The sequence below is a fragment of the Oryzias latipes genome, chromosome 3 (assembly GCF_002234675.1).
Source record: "Oryzias latipes chromosome 3, ASM223467v1".
In the NCBI taxonomy this organism is placed as follows: Eukaryota; Metazoa; Chordata; class Actinopteri; order Beloniformes; family Adrianichthyidae; genus Oryzias; species Oryzias latipes.
The window spans coordinates 18,295,530-18,312,366 of record NC_019861.2 but is presented as its reverse complement, the minus strand read 5'-3'; the positions used below and the strand labels follow the sequence as shown (position 1 = coordinate 18,312,366).

Sequence of the window (16,837 nt, the reverse complement as noted above, 5' to 3'; positions counted from 1 at the left end):
TTCCCAGTGGTCTCTTAGTTGTAATTATGCTGTTTTAGCCAAAAGCAAAAACCTGTGTTGTTTCGTAGGACACATTGTTTCCAGTAGGCAGGAGTTCCATGGAAATTCACCTCTGACTTGTGGGCGAGTAAGCCTTCCCTCATTTCCCATCATCCATCATCAAGGAAAACGGAGACATACGTGGATTCATTTGTCTGCAAGGGGAGGCATCAGAATGTAGTGCAGCAGAGAACACCTACATCACTGTTGCTTTTCCAAACAACATTTTGTTCATCTGCTCCCAAAACCATTTGATGCAATTTTCACCCTATTTATATATATGGTGGGTCTTTGAGGTGGTTTTATTTATCCAAAAAAACAATAATTATAGTTTTAAGGTTTTATTAAGGAAATGTAGGGGGTAAAGTTTGATAATGTATCATTTCTTTTTTCTTTTCATGAGCAGAAATGTGATCAAATGTAATCACACACCCCCATCCCACAGAAAGCATCTACCCGGTAAGTCGTTCATATTTTCACAGACACATCGTTTATTTCAGCTTTGTAACAAGCAAAGATTTAAAATAAATTCTCAAAAGGGGACCAGATAAAGAGGATTTGTGGACAGAGACATCTCTGTCAAAGAGTATAGTCTTCCACTGGTGGAGCCTCAAATCCTCTGCTTGAAAGAATTTGATCTCTTCTTAACTCAGCCCCCTCCTCACTTTGCCCTTCTCTCTGCCAAATTACCATCCCATTAAAGGACCCTGAATGACGGATAAAAGTTCTATCCCCTTGTTGAAATTGTCAGCTTTCTGTTAACCTCTGAGGGAACGATTTCTTTTCCAATCATGTTTATCAGGAAAGTTAAAATTATATTTTTCTATTTAAAAAAAATGATGGGAGGAGTCTCACACTACAGACCAAAGTAACTTTGCCCCCCTTTTACTTTAACACTTGAAATATTTACAGCTGAGAATAACCTTAGGAGGACCAAACATATTCATAATAATATTAATTCTACATCCGATTGCAGTTTGTAAAACATTATCAATTTTGTATTTTACCAGAAGCATAAATAAAATAACTTATGCTCCTCCTTGCTACCACCTCGTGTAAAATCTTATGAATCCATCTTTAACAGTTCATATCCTTGTTAAATCTGTGTCAATTACTTGCTCCATCCGCCAAAGAAAACCCTGATTTCCTTTTGGTGTTTGTTTCTGTTAGTGATATTTTAAGACCTTAGGCTAAAAAAACATCTACATTCAAATGGAAATGACGCTCAATTCCTCCTCAGATGGGGCAAGCCCCCTGTTTTGTGAAGTCAGACATGAGAGAGGCCCACAGACAGAATCAGACTCTGATTAACAACCTGGATAGACGTTTTGTATCACAATTTTTCACAGCCTAATGCTCATTACTTTCCCCTCATTAGAGGACAACTGTGGAAGTACGGGGCCACTTTGAGAGGACAGCGATGAATCTGCCCAGTAGAAGACTTTTTTATTCCTGATTGTGGATTGCTGCTGAAATGAATTTACCGTTATCTAGTTGCCTCCCGACAGTGTTTACAATCCATCTCTCAGTGACTTAAAGGGTTTGGTTTGATCCTGGAGATAGATGGATGACCCAGCATCTGGCACTCCCACGGGAAATCTGAAAGACGCAGGGCGGGTCCATGCGCTTCACTGCCCCTCACGGCCCTCCCTCCCCCGCGCCTCCCCCACTCAGAAAAAAACGCCAGGGTCCCCAAATGACTGAAGCGGCTGTGTAAATCTCCCTCCGTCACATCAACAAACAGACACACAAGAGGAGTTCTTCCAAGCGGGAGGTCCACTGGGCCTCAGAGGTGTGGTTCCCACTGGGTATTTATCTGTCTCACTGTCCAAGGCAGTTTGCAAGTCTTCACGTCATTTTACCAGAATGCAGTCTTGTCACAAATCGGCACAAACACATCCATCAAGAGCGTGACAAGTTCAAAGTTTTGAGCTGTCTCTTTATCATAAATCTACATTTTTCAAGTTGGACTCTGTTCATGCATTTCAGCAAAAAAAAAAACCCTGGCTATATACAACTGAGTCCTACTTGTACAGTTTTAGCACTCGATCCAATGATTTCTTCTAACTACATGATAAGGGACTTTATTAGTTGCAAAAATGAGTTGATGTTTGATTCTCCTGCTGAAGTAAACAGTTTTACTTTTCCCCTAAAGCTTCATGCAGAAATGCTTCTGCTAGAATTTACAATTTATTAAAGAAAAGAAAAATGAGCTAACGCTTTATGCTCTTTCAAGCACAGCACTTTAAGCAGAGGCTACACTTTGTCACCATATAAAAGTGCTTTTCACTTTGAATCAAACACACTTTAGACCTGATATTTTTTAATTTTATAGGAGACACATATTTTGTGAGCTTTGTTTTTCAATGTACACATCTGACTTGAATAAAAAAGGCCAAGTTCTGTTATTATTAAATGTCTCTGTTAAGTGCCAAAGATAAGAAAACCCACCTACTTAGACTTAGTTCAAGTGTTTGCAATCTGTATACCCAAGAATATTCAGTCTGGTCTAACAGTTGTGTACTTAAATCTAAGGATTTTCTCAAGGAGAAGTTTGAGAAAAATTGCCCTAATCTTATTTTATTCTCCAAACTCTCAGGTAGGGCTAAAAAGACGTATTTTAATATTTTTTCAAGACAAGAAAAACAAACTAGGATACAATATTAAAAGCTGCTCAGAAACAATTTTCCATATGCGTTAAAATATATTTGAAAGGATGCTGCCCCAAAATTGCATTTTTTCACATTCTCTATGAAGCTCCACAATATTCCATAGACCAAACCAAATGTTGGGGTGTTTTTTTTCTGAAAAATACTCTCTAAAACTGAGTTTGAACATCTGTAGCTGTGATATGATTTAGCCACCTGTCCAGGTTGCTGTCCGCCTCTCAGACAGTGACAGCTGGGATGTGCTCCAACTCCCTCAGGTGGGCTGACATGGGCATCTCTGTCAGTCTAAACAACTTTATTGTCTTTGTTTCAAGAGTGTGACGTGAACTCTATCACACAATCTTGGTCTATTCTCCCAAACAAATGGGTTTCATAGCACAGACTTTAGATGCAACTGATTTTTCAGTTTTAATTTGTTGAAACGTTCAATCCTAAAATATTCCTGTGAGACTTATTGGATGAATTCAATTTCTAAAGTTCCAAATTTAAAATCCAAAACTTTTATGGTTAAAGACCCACTCCAACGAAAATCATGTGTTCTGTGTTTTCTGATGATGAAGGACATGAGAAAATCATCAAAATTGTGTTTCTGAGTGTTTCTTCATTATGGAAAAAACCTTTATTTGTTTCGTATAGTTACACAAAAAATAAAAATAAAAATATATTTTCACCTTTTTAAATATTTTTGCTTAGAGTTAAAAAAGTGTCAAATGCAAACACAAACAAAAACGAGCAGAAAGTCCTGACCTGGGGGGTATTCCAGAAAGCAGGTTATGCTAGCTCCCACGATAAGTTTGAGGCTAAGAAAGTTGATAACCTCAGCTTTCGGGTCAAGAAATGGAGGTATGTTTCAGGGTAGGTCAAGTTACCATGGCAACTCATGCTCTGAACATAACCTAGTCCGGAGCAGGTTTAGTTGAAGCTTAGTTTGTTTACAGAGAGGTGAAGCAGCATGGCGTGTCCATTTGAAGATGATTTAGTGGATGAAAAAGCTCAGATAATACTTTTTCCACCATGAGAGGGTGATAAGACCACATATGGATGTTGGAAAGATAAACTTTTTTACTTTGATCTAACGTAATTATTTGCTTCAATTAAGATAAATCATTTTTTTTGTTAGAAATTTTTTTGTTAAAAATTACACATAGTTTTCAGACAGTTATTTTCCTTTCGTTCAAATTAATTCAATTAAGTAGGTGTAACTTTGATGCTGCTGTTAGATCGGCACCGCAAGGGATTCTGGGATATCATTCCCTTTGCCTGTCTGGACGGATTTGGGATTAAGTGTGGGTTTTTTACAAAATGTGTTTAGTTGTATAGCTGTTTTACTGTGTTTCAGCGTGTTTGGCCGAGCTATTTTGTCCTACTATGCTTACGTCTCTGCACCATGAGTGAGAGTAAGGGAGAGGATGATCAGTTTATATAGCACCCCTACCACTTAGTGCTGTTATGACAGTGACGGAAAATTCTTTAGTGAGTTTTTGCACTCGGTGCATTTTTTTTCCGTTCTTTTTATTGTTGTAAAAATGAGCATATCTGCCGGCTCAAACTTAGACATATGAAAGTTCAAGAAATATAAGTAATTAAGATGGAAAAAAGATTAACGGAGTAATGTGACATTTAGTTAGATAAATACGTAAATTTGAGTTGTATAAACAATTATTGAGTTTGAATAAATTTAACTAAATTATTTAAATTATTTTTCAGCCTTGTTACTTTTTTAATGGACTTATAGTTTTTAACCGCCGTCAATAAAATCTCAGACTCCGTCTCACTTCCGTCTCAAGTGTCGCGCTTTCTTTTTTTTTCTCCACGCGTTTCCATGGTGACTCCAGAAATCGGCGATCTATTGAGAATGTCTTTATGTACCGTGCGTTAACCCAGGGTTACCAAGTCGAGCGTAATTACGCCAACTCATATCCGGTCTTTTGGAACCGACATACCCAGAGTAAGCAAGTTCAGGCGGATTTCAGCCAGAGGTCAGGCTCAAGGTCAGGCTAGTTTAAAGATGCTTCCTGGAATACCCCCCTGCATGTCATCAGTCCCCTGATGTTTATATGTATCCAGACTGTCGACTGTCAATGACGCATAACTTATCAGCGTTGTGCAGATTTTCTCCTCCCTCTCCCTTACAACTGATTCAATCCTTGACTTCCTCATGAATACAACTCTGTGTACTGTTATGGCTTTTCTCCCATTTCATAATAGCTAGCATGGTATTAATAGATATTACACCCACTTGTTTTATCTAACTTACTATAGAGACTAAATGAATGAAGAATTGAAGTCTGCATTGGATGGATAAGAGCATCACAAGAGGTCATGGCTTTAAATGGCAAAGAGAATGAGATAATGCAACATGTGCAGATGTTCTCCATTAAAGCTGACTGCATTGTTCATGTAATATTCAGATGCCAGTCATGTCTCACCTTAACAGTCCACCTGAAACATGGAGAAAGCATAAATCACGCATGATTGCTTCCACACATTTAGGATAAACAAAATGAATGAATTCCTGATATTCACAGGAACCAGTCTGTATCTCTTTGTCTCTTACTTGAACACACACACACACACACACACACACAGGCACACGAGCATCACTTACACCCGTCCGTGCTCCATCAGCTCTACTGACAACAGTAATGAGTTTCTTCTCTGTGTAAGCCAACTGGCACCCACTCAGGGGAATTTTTTAGGCTCAACTGTGGCCATTAATCACAATCCTGGGCATCTTGGTGCCATTGCCTGTGTGGCAAACAGGAATGCACTGGCGGGGGGGCACGGCTACAACACAGTAAACGAAGACATGTTGATTGTGTTGAATACAGATGGAGGGGACTGATGAGGAAGGAATGAGAGTGAAATGCAACTGTGATGGTATGACAAACAACCTGCAGCTTGTTCAGGGCAAGTTTGGGACTCGGCTTCTTTTGAGCAAAACAAAGCGTGAAAGGATACATTTCCACCAAGGAGATGGAGATAGATGCTGAACATAAAGTGTAACAAGGCTGGTGGACGATTGTATACCAACAAATTCCAAAAATGTGTTGGGTGACATCAAAGAGCTAGTGAGATAATCAGAAAATAAGCTGCTGCAATGACAGCAGCCCTTTGTGGACATGGAGCGTTTAACGCAATAACCACAGGAGCCGCAGCCATTATGATATGAAAAATTGCCATCAGCTCGCCTTGTGATGGGAGGATACAGGCACCACTGTGTTCCTGTTATCGAGACAGCAGCAAAGCCTCCTTTTCTTTTGCCTTTCGCTGTTTTTTTGCCCCTCCCTTCGTTCCCCCCTCTAGAGGCTGCCAGCTGACTGCGGTCACCGGGGCTGGCCATTGTTGCCACTTCGCTCTCTAGAGAAATACAGACACCCCCCCAACCCCCCTCCCAAAAAAATGAATAATTCTGATGAATGCATGGTAATATATGCCATCAGCTACCCTCTCGTCTCCCCCTGCTCATCTCCTTTTGTGCACACATGTGTAACACCCCCCAGCCACGCCCACTGCACGGATTCGATCTCACGGCAAATCATGAGGAAAAAAAAGCCGCGGTAGCACGGGATGGAGAGGAAACGCAAGTGCGAGCGCTGTCAGTCCTGCTCAGCTTTACAAGACAGACTGCGAGAAATGAAAGCCCTTTGTCTTTGGAGCAACCTATAGAGTGGGCAAACAAAGCTGATGCAGATAGTATATTCACTCGTGCAATTGTTCCATCAGATAATGAAGTACCTTTCTCAAGGTCTGTAAAAAAGACAGACAAAGAGCAGCGCCAGACTGAAAGAATGGAAAGAATATTTTTGTCTGTAAAAAGAATGCCCCCAGGGCTGAACAGAGTGAACAACAATATGAAATAAAATCTTTATAGTGAGTCCTCTGTAAATTAAATTCCTGTCAGTCAAAGAAAAAAAAAAAAAGAAAGACAGTAAAGGTAAACAGTTACATTCCTATATAAGGTTTTCAATAAGGTTTCCAATTTCTCCTTTATATATCATTTATTTGACTTCATAAGTTTTTACTTTGGACTCATGCTTTGTCAATGGCGGCAGAAAAAAGGCTTTTGGCATATTAACCACATAAAATACTGAACAAACCTACAGAGAGAAATTAAACTAAATCACTGGGAATTGGTGCAAACCCAATATAGTCCAATGTGAATCCTTCTGTGTCTTCTTTTTCACTTTTGCAGATTAAAAAAACAAAACTTAATAGTTATCCCTTAATCCCTAACAGGTAGTCTCATTAGGCTTAAAATACTAATGTTACAAAGGAAGAAGTCATGTTTTGCACAACTTTGGTTTTTTATTCACTTAATATTACAATTAAAAATTGTTTTCTTTTTTGTTACTGTTCACCCATTATATGTTTTAGATTTTCAAAATTATAAATAAACACAAACAACAATTTATTTCAAAGGCTTCCTTTTAATATTTGTTTTTCTTGCAATTCTTCTTCACACCTGTATGATTCTGAATCCGACTGTCAAAGAAAACAAACACGATGTATGACATTATCTGCTAACTTCAAACACGTGAGTGACCTGTGGCTCCCTGACCATCATGCTCGTCTCCTTTATTCATTGCAGTGGATGGGAGGGAAAACTACCATAAGCTGTCAGACATAAGCACATATCACCAGCTCGTCCAACCCACCATCAGCCTGCTAAGCCTTTAAAGCTGTCTTCCCACTCACAAATAATGCCCATGCTGGAAAATGGAGAGGGCTATTACTCTACAACCATCATGTTTCATCTTTTCACGCTGCAGCAGTGAAACAGCCCACCTTACAACTTACTAGGTTATGACATAAAAGTCCTTCTGGAAATGGGAAAAAAAACTGGAGATCCAGTTATAAAAGATGATTAAAGACTTCAGTTGGATTCGGGGTGCAAATATCCCTTATGTGTTTTTTAAACAACTCAAACAGGCTATTTGAAGCATGTGTTTGCATCTTCTAAGGTAAAGGAAGTTTTATGTTTTGACTGTGTTTTACTAGATAAAGATTATTATGTCCATATGTTGGAGTGCACGGTGCAGCTGCTGTTATGCACAAGCAGCAGGTCAGCGGATAGTGTGTGCCGTGAACAATCATGAGCCTGAGCATGTGTACGGTTTTCTGTGCATTTATGTGATCCTAAGTGTGGGTAATTCACATGTTAGAGAGATGAATTACGAGCTCTGAGTCCAGGGAGAGGTTTTGAGACATATTCTATGAGCAGAGGCGGGTTTTGTGGAGCTCAGTGAGTCTGCTGGAGCTCTGCATCAATCTAATTCCTGAACGCCGCTCAGAAAACAAACTCTTGGATTGAAGAGGTCACGGCACAGAAAATCTAAAAAGTTCCTCCTAAATCTCAGTTCCATTCACTAAAGAGGCTCTGAGATCATCTAAGAACAAAAGTCTTACTTAATGTGGATCATTTTGTTCTGGATTATTGCATGAAGATCCCTTTTAGACCCATTATTAAATGTGGGACGAATAAAGTTTGTCTTCAAAAACTCAAAAGAATTTTAACTTTCAAAATGTACGTTTTAACCTATTAAATTTGAACAAATAGCTTTTTAAATGACGTCCTTTTTTCTGCATCAGATTCCCATGAGTGATCTGTGCCTGTAAGATTACAGACACTGCAAACTGGATGCCAGAAGAGAATTGGTCATCCCTGAAATCCTTCATCCTGAGCCATGCAGCAGTAACTTTTCTTAATTGGTTCCAGTGGAATTTATTTGATCTCTGGTGACCAACATGGCACACACAGCCTGATGGGTTTTTGACCTTAAACATTTCAGGAGCTCCATGACAACTGCGAGGAAAACGATGCAAGGACAACATTCAACCGTTTCACTCCCTTATTCCAAACGATGACTAACAAATATACCATATTTTTCGTACTATAGATTGCTCTGGAGTATAGGTCAAAAAATGCATACTAAACAAGAAAAATACAGAAACAAGAACAATCATTTAATCTTGAAAAGGAACATCCTAAATGCACAGATCACTACTGAAACACTCCATAAAACATAGAAGGAATCTAGTATATTAATATGTCTCATTTTTTGGCACATCCGTAGAGAGGTCACCACAGCGAATCAGCTTTCACTAATTCGCACAGGTGGTTTGGCATAGATTTTTATGCCGAATGCTCTTCCTGAAACAAGCCTGTATTTTATCTGGGCTGGGAAACGGCTTAGAGAGACCCAGGCTTGGACCCCCTTATGGCTACATGGTTAGATAGTAACTCAATGTGCCCTCAAGAATCGAACCCTTAATTTCCCACGTGCCTGTACTGCGTTTAACCACCTCCGCTATCCAGCTGCTATTTCTATATTGGTGCAACATATGAACAATTATTCAGATAACCATAGCCTGCGAACAGGTCAACTAAACTCTTTAAATCACTTCAGATCACTAAATCAGTTGAATTCTTTGTCCTCTGTGTCGCTTTGGAACAATTTTGCCAAGTCCGACATGAAGACTGAGCTGCTTCTTCTTCTGGGTTGCTGTCAGTAGCAAATACAGGGACAAACCTACAGGGCCCGCTAGTGGTTGTTGCTCTTTTTTTTTTAATCGCATATATGTTGCACCACCAGGCAAACTTTGCAAAAAAGAAAAAAAGAAATACGCTACACGTTGTTTTCCAGAATTTTTTTTTACACAATTTGGCTCTATTTAATAATTCGTTTTCATAATGACATTTCCAAAAAAGTAAAACTAAATCATTCACAAAAACTAACGAAGAGTTTGGCCTGCGAGCCACAAACAGAGCAGGAAGTTCTTGAAATTCCCAAGAAGTCTCTGATCTTCATGAAAGTACTGAATGGTAAATGGTGTATCCTTGTATAGCGCTTTTATACCTTTCTCGAAGGCCCAAAGCGCTTAACAGTCACAAACCCATTCACCCATTCACACACACAATCACACACTGATGCCAAACTCTAGCGCCAATCTTCCAGCAGAGGCAAGGTGGGGTTGAAGGCGGGATTAGAACCAATCTTCAGATCAGAGGTCAAGCACCCTTCCACTGCATTATGGCCAGCTTTTCGCAATGACTGAGCTCAAATCACTTCCTAAATTCATTTTCATTTTCATTTCAAGAAGAAACGTGTTAAGTGATGTTGAGATGAAAAGGACATGGATTAAAACAAAATAGAGGAGAGAAGTGAATGCTTGTAGCTTCTGACAGATCAAATGTTGCTCCTGTACTTCTGTCGGCCATGCTGCCTGTTTGGGAAAGGCTGATGCCTTGGCGGGTTCAGGCCTCTTCATTTCAGTGCCAAAACCAAGGTCACTGCCACTGCCCCAAGGCCACCAGAAAGGGGGATGGGTCTCCATAAGGGAATGAGCAGGAGGTGCAGTATGTGAGGGGAGGGAGGCGCGGTGGGAGGAGAGTAAAAAAGGAAAGGGTATTCTGCACTGGTGCACACACAGAAAGGTCATAGTTTCCCAGATCAACCCCCCACTCTTTGGTCCAGCCCCTCATGATCTCTGACCTCTCTTTTTCTAAGCCAGCGCTGAAACAGGGAGAAGAAGAAAGAGGTGTGGAGGGGGTGAGCCCCCCCCCTAGAGTCAGCAGTGACAAAAGGGCCTCAGCCACAGCCAGGCCAATAAACACTCAGGCCACTGGTACAAAACGGAGCCAACAGAGGATGAACATCTCCACTGCCTCTGCTTGTTCCCAACCACTACTCTGGTGTTTCACAAAAGCTGCTCTTCTGTGCAGCGAGGTACCCCAAAACACACAAAAGCACACCCGCACTTGTGATTGAGAGGTGGCTGAGGCCCAAAAGTAAGCCTGTGCCTGCCTGTCACTGAAAGATTTCCTGATCCCAGCTCAAACAAAGTGGAAAAACTCAACTGAGGGGCCCAATGTGTGAACCTTATATATGTGTGTTTATGTCAGCCCTATCTTCCACTGGCTTTTTATACTTTTACCTCACCGTGTGATTTCACACATGCAACAAAAACGTTTGTGAAGGACAGGAAGAGGGACTTGAGGAGGTTTTATTGGTGGATGGCGCAGACCCTGTAAAGAATTTTAACTGCACAATCTGGCCATAAAGCCTCTGTAAAGTGTAGTGAAGCGCGGTGACGGGGCAGAAGCAGGACTAAGTCCAGCCACCAGTCAAGCCTGGAATCACAGGAACACCAACAAACTCGCTCAAAGCAAACTTTCCTCTTCAGAAGACCTACCTTATGGAAAAACTTAATTACTGATTTCTTCACTTTATTCTCAGCTTTACATTTTAGCAGACAAGGATTTCATGAATATGTATTTCAAGCCTTAAGAAATTGGCATGAAGGGATGAATCAAAATACCAAATTTGGACTCCAGTCTGACTCCTGTAACCTTGAGGTCGACCCAATCCCTCTCTCTGTTCACCTTTCACCTCTATTACTCAGGAATTCCTCCCAGGAGCATTAAAACCAAGCGGAAGGAATTTTTGGGCCCCCCACCCCCCTCCAGTCATTTGTTTGCTTTGGGTTAGCTGGGGTGGTCCAAAGACCATTATAGACCTCATCCCACTTTGGGCACAACAGAAGCCCCAACAGGGACGCAAACTCAACCAAACCAAAAGTGAGATGCAGTCTAATCTATGTCACTGAACTCAATCTGGAGGCTTGTTAGCATTATTATAATCATGATTAGCCATCTTACAAAAATAATTCCTGCCCATTCAGGAAGCAAACACTGCTTTGCATGACAATGAAATAAAAAGAGATTATCTTAATGTGCATCATCTGGATGATCAACTGCAGTGTGCACAGCTGAGGAGAGCAGCTGCTGAAATGTTAGCATAGCGGATAAGAGAGGGTCGGGGTTTGTAAATATGTGCATGTGCGCTTCCATACCCTATTTATAAAACTAAAAAACACTTGGATTTTTGGTTCTGGTTCATATCCCAGCTGGGGGACCTGAAACAGAGTCACCAATGGGGGACCTTTCTGTGTGGAGTTTGCACGGTCTTGCATGTTTGCATGTGTGTGCGTGGGTTTTCTCCGGCTTCCTCCCCACCGTCCAAAAACACGCTTCATAGGTTAATTGGTTACTTTAAATTGTCCCTAGGTGTGAATGCGATAGTGTTTGGGTGTGTGTGGCCCTTTGTCAGACTGGTGAGCTGTCCAGGGTGTCCCCTGCCTTCACCCACAAATGGCCGTGATAGGCTCCAGCAGCCCTGTGACCAAATGGCAAAACGGGTTTAGAAGATGGATGGATGGAAATTTACAGACTTTTAAATTTGCTGTTAAAAAAGTTACCGCAAAGCATTTGTCTACAGCAAAAATACATGAAGACTTACATTAAAGGTAAAGTCATCAATATTTCTTCACGCAAATAGGATTTATTTGAATTAAACAATGTATTTGTAAACCCCTCCATATTGTATAGGGCTGTATAACCTTTTTTATAAAGCACTGCACAGAATGTAAACTTAAAAACATAACAAATCTATTGTTTTTTATCGCTAACATTTGTCGCTTTAAAGAACTATATATTTTTATCTCCCAGCTGTGACATTGATTGATTTGATTGATTCATTCATTTTCTGTTTGCCGTTGTTTCATTTGCAATTTAATGCTGTTTACACAAGCGGATATTTTTAGAGCCTCTACGATTTATTTCAGCCGTCATGAGCTGTACCGGGCAGCACAGGATAGTTAAAGCTGTCAGAGTACATCCGTGGTTTGGTGAATGAGCTCTTATGTCCAATAACACAAAAAATAATAAAACATTATTCCTTTGATTTGTTTGAATTTATTATTAATTATGCAGGAAGCAGCAAGAATGCAATTAATGTACTTCAGCAAAGCGAGTCATGGCGGTTGTCACTTTTGTATCCCAGCAATGCTGCATTACTGCCTCTCAGTAAAATCATAAATATTAATGAACGCTTTCAGACAGTATTTGATTTGCAATTACCCAAATAAAGTTGCAAAATTGCCATTAGCTGGAAGATTTCTCTGAAGCCCAGTTTCATTCCCTTTTCTCTTCAAACTATAATGGCACACGGTGAACTATGACAATACGACAGCAATATCGTATCCCTTGGTTATTTTCACAGCTCCAAGGTCAAAGATGTGTCATCAAGAAAAATAGACATTTGCTGCCTTTGTCGCACACTTAAGAGGTGGCGACCGCAAGCATCACAGTAAAAATAATTAGAAGTGTAATTTAGGAGCTTTTTGTGACAGCTGTTTAATACCACGTAACACCTTTAGGGAAATCTCTGTTTTTAGGAGCAGTGAGAAGATTGAGAGGCGACATCACTTTTAAATGGCGTTTTTTTTTTTTTTCAGACTCAGAAATAAACCTCCTCTGAAGTAATTCTGAAAATCAGTTCAAACGCTGTCAGATAATGAGATCTGACAGTTTGGCGAGGAGGCGTACAGTAATAACTGGTTTCAGGTGTAATTACACAGAGCAGGTCAAAGCTCTCACTCCTACAGCCCACCTCACCGGTAATGAAGAAAAGAAAAAGTATTTAACTTCATCCTTGTGACTCACTGGTGGACAGATGGAGGGGTACGGACCACACAGCAGGTGGGATCGCTCTGGGTTCACAGCAGCTCACGTACCCACCCGACGAGGAGCAGGGTACTCCACGCCCGTTCACTCTGATGCTCTCTACGCAGCTTCCTCAAGGCTTTACATGACAGGAATATAAATGAGAAGAGTGACGCGAGCAAAACAAATACGGCAGTGACTGCAGCTCTGCTTCTCTGACCAAAACAGTCAAAAAATCGTGACCTCTGCAAAAAAACCTGCCATCATTTGTGCGAGCATTTCTTAAACATGTATCAACACACTCTATAGCGTGTAAGTATGGGGAAATAGTAAACAGCATCTGTGCTTAAATGTCAAAACTATATTTGGCTAATCAATATGACAAGAGAGATGATTTGCTCTATGGCGAGCGAGCAGAGGGGAGCAAAGGCGAGGTGGGGGTGGGGTTTAGCTGGCAGACAAAGGAAGCTATGAGGAGATGCAGGGACGGAGCTCCAGCATTTACCAAAACAGGAGGCCATGAAAGGGGTGGGGACAGTCAGCCCGCCGTGTGATGGTGAGTGGACTTCATGTTTGCACGTCACAAAAAAGCTCTATCATGTAAAAATAACAAGAGCCCCTGACAAGACCCCTCACCCCACCCATGCATCATTTCTATTAACCATTGTGGCAACTCATCTTTTTAAAAAACTGCAAATTGCAACTATATTTCCTGCCACGCTGGCCGTGCTTAGTTAATCTTTTTTGGAAATTAAAGTCACACAAATGAGAAGCGGTTTAACCCAAACGGCCCCTGGACTACTCCTTTCCATTTAAATCGTATGCACAAGGGGGAAAATCGGAACAGCAAGATGACTCCCCAGAGTCAAACAGGCTACATATTAAGAGAAATCTACAAAATAAACACCTTCTATAGCCCAGTAGCCACACTTTTAGGTCATTAAAATTTCTTCAACAACCAGATTCACCTTAATTAGCTTTTTCTACTTCCTAAAATGTCAACTGCCCTCTCTTTATGTGAACACAAAGAAAGGTAAAGAAAAAAATTCACGATAAAGCTTTTACTCATTCCAATTAATTTCTCACAAACAAACAGAAAGAAGCAAGTCACTGATTGATCCTAAAAGCTATTTTGTAACAGGGAGCTTTTGTGATGTGTTGCTTGGTGACGCCTGCGTTCGAAGGGGGAGGGGCCAGGTCCACCGTAGCTGGGCTTGTCATTCATCCAAATGATGAAAAGCTTCCTGAACCTAAGCTAATGAGGAGGCGAAAGTGAAAAAAGAGGGAGAAGCACGGAGACCAAAACCGACAACTCCACAGATATCATTTAAGGAGAAAAGTGTTTGCAACACGGACTGGTGATTTAAAAGGACAGCGGGGGGTCCGTCCCACAGCTGTCCCCACGCAAGCTCGCACAAAAGCTCGTCAAGCAAAGGAAAAGTACAATTTATGGTGGCGTGCTGGTGTAAAGAGTAGTACACAGGCTTTATCTAATCGAAAGGCAATCGCAAAACACATCAGATCACAGTGGTACAAGTCACAGCAACACAGAGTAAGACCTCAAAATAGATCATCAACATTAACAAACATTTGGAACGCAAAAAAACACCGACAAGCATCAGTCAATGACAACAAAGTAAAAGAGATTTACTTCTTTAGAACTTTTTCTATAGTCACAAACAAACCGGGGAAATCATTTTACCCAAAAAATGCATGTCCAGGACAGCAAGATAAGATTTAAAATCCAGAATAAACCTTTTTAAAGAGACTTTATATAATAAAAATGAATCAATGCTTGTAGACCAAACTGGATATTAGAAAAGTTTCATTGCAAAGTTTTGAATGCAAGTATATGACATAAAAGTGCAGGCAGTTGTTAAAATTAGGCTACAATGTTGGGTCTACAGTGGCATTTGTGATTTTCTTTCAATGCTCCAAAGACAAAGACTAAAAAGTGGTTATTATTACAAATACTCCTTGTAAAGCATTATTAATCAGATTTTAGTGGTGCGTGGAACATTTTTCAAAGAAGCAACAAGTTATTCATATATCACAAGCATTTCATTGTAAAAAGGGTACATGCATTAAAAGAGTTCAATCGGTGCAAACTGAAGGAGAAATGCAGAGTAAAAAGAAAAAAATGTTAAGTTAACATGAGTTAACGTACAGTTCAGTTTTATTCATCAGCTTTTTGTTAGATTTGCACTGAATAAGTAAATGTTTCAATGAAAGAGAGGAATAATCAATCCCACACCCTTTAGGTTTCATAACAGAGCTGAACGACAGACTGTGAATTCACAGAAAATCCCATTCAAAGCATGATTTAACATTAAATTACATGTCCTTGGAGAATGTGTTATTATTTTGAGTACAGTAGATAATTTAAGAGCGAAAAACCCGAATTACAACTCCTAGCAGAGCCCATTCTTCCTTTACTCATATACCTTATGAGAAAATATGTACATTTCTGTACTTCTTACACAATAAATTAAACATGTAAGGGTTAATGGCCGACGAAGTGTGCGGTTATTACTTTTAACGCACGCCGTGGAAGCCTGAGCGTCGGACGGTTGCTTCCGCGAAGTGCGTTAAAAAGTAATAAACGCACACTTTGAAGGCCATTAACCCGCTTATACCATGGTCAGTTACAAAAGCAATACATATTAACCAGATTTTAGTCCTTAATTCTTGGGGTTTTTTTTTTTCTCGATTTGGATCGCTTTTCTCACAAAAAGCGGACTATATCGCCGAATCTGCAATCAAGATTCGGCGATATATATATGCTGATCATCCCGATGGGTTGAATAAAGCATCAGTTCAGAGAGAAAGTTCATCTCTTACCGCTTGTTTTTGTCCAGATGATGAAGCAAAAGGTTGTTTTAAAGAAGCCGGCGCAGTGATACAAAACATTTAAGCTAGCTGACCAAACTTCATTTTTCACCGTGGGGTTATCAGTTTTTAATGCATACCCAGCAGCCAATCAGAATCGAGTATTCAACCGGACCATGGTATAACTTTGGTTAATACTGTTAATAAAACACTTTACTTTGTGCAGTAATACCAATTCAAAGTTCATGTAGAAGTGGGATTCTAAAGAACAGGAATGCAACATCAAGTTCGATCACAATTATGTGAATTTCTCTGCAATTCATTGAGCTCCTTTTTGAAAAATTCCCATTCTAACACTTTATACGCAAAACAATGTCGAACTAATTCTGTGAAATTAGCAACTAGGGGCACCACACTGCCAACTTTTCACTGATGCAGAATTGAAAAAAGGAGAGCTACAATGGAAGATTTAAACTAACCTTTGAAAAGAAAAACTCTTCAGGGAGGCCTTGAAAGGTTGCATGTGCTTGACAGGGCCAGCCACTGAGCTGAGTGACTTTTCCCTGCGGTCAGTCAGACATCCATGCTAACCTCCATACCCCACTGAGTGGAAAAGTTGTATTGGCCACAACAGCACAGCAGTGTCCTGTCTACTCATAGCCCCGGAATCAAAAGACTTCTGTGAGTCTTTGTCCATCTCCATCTTGCAGAATATAGTCTTAACTCAGCACAGTGTGGAACTGTACATTATTACGGAGGCCGCTGAGGGAGAGCACTTCCCTGACGCCTTTGA

At 40.3% G+C, this 16,837-nt stretch overlaps 1 protein-coding gene across 1 annotated transcript in view; it reads right to left on the bottom strand.

Annotated features, from left to right (window-relative positions):
- igdcc3 (immunoglobulin superfamily DCC subclass member 3) overlaps positions 1–16,837 on the bottom strand; it is a 63,971-nt gene that overhangs the window by 38,811 nt on the left and 8,323 nt on the right. The gene's annotated exons all lie outside the window — the stretch shown is intronic.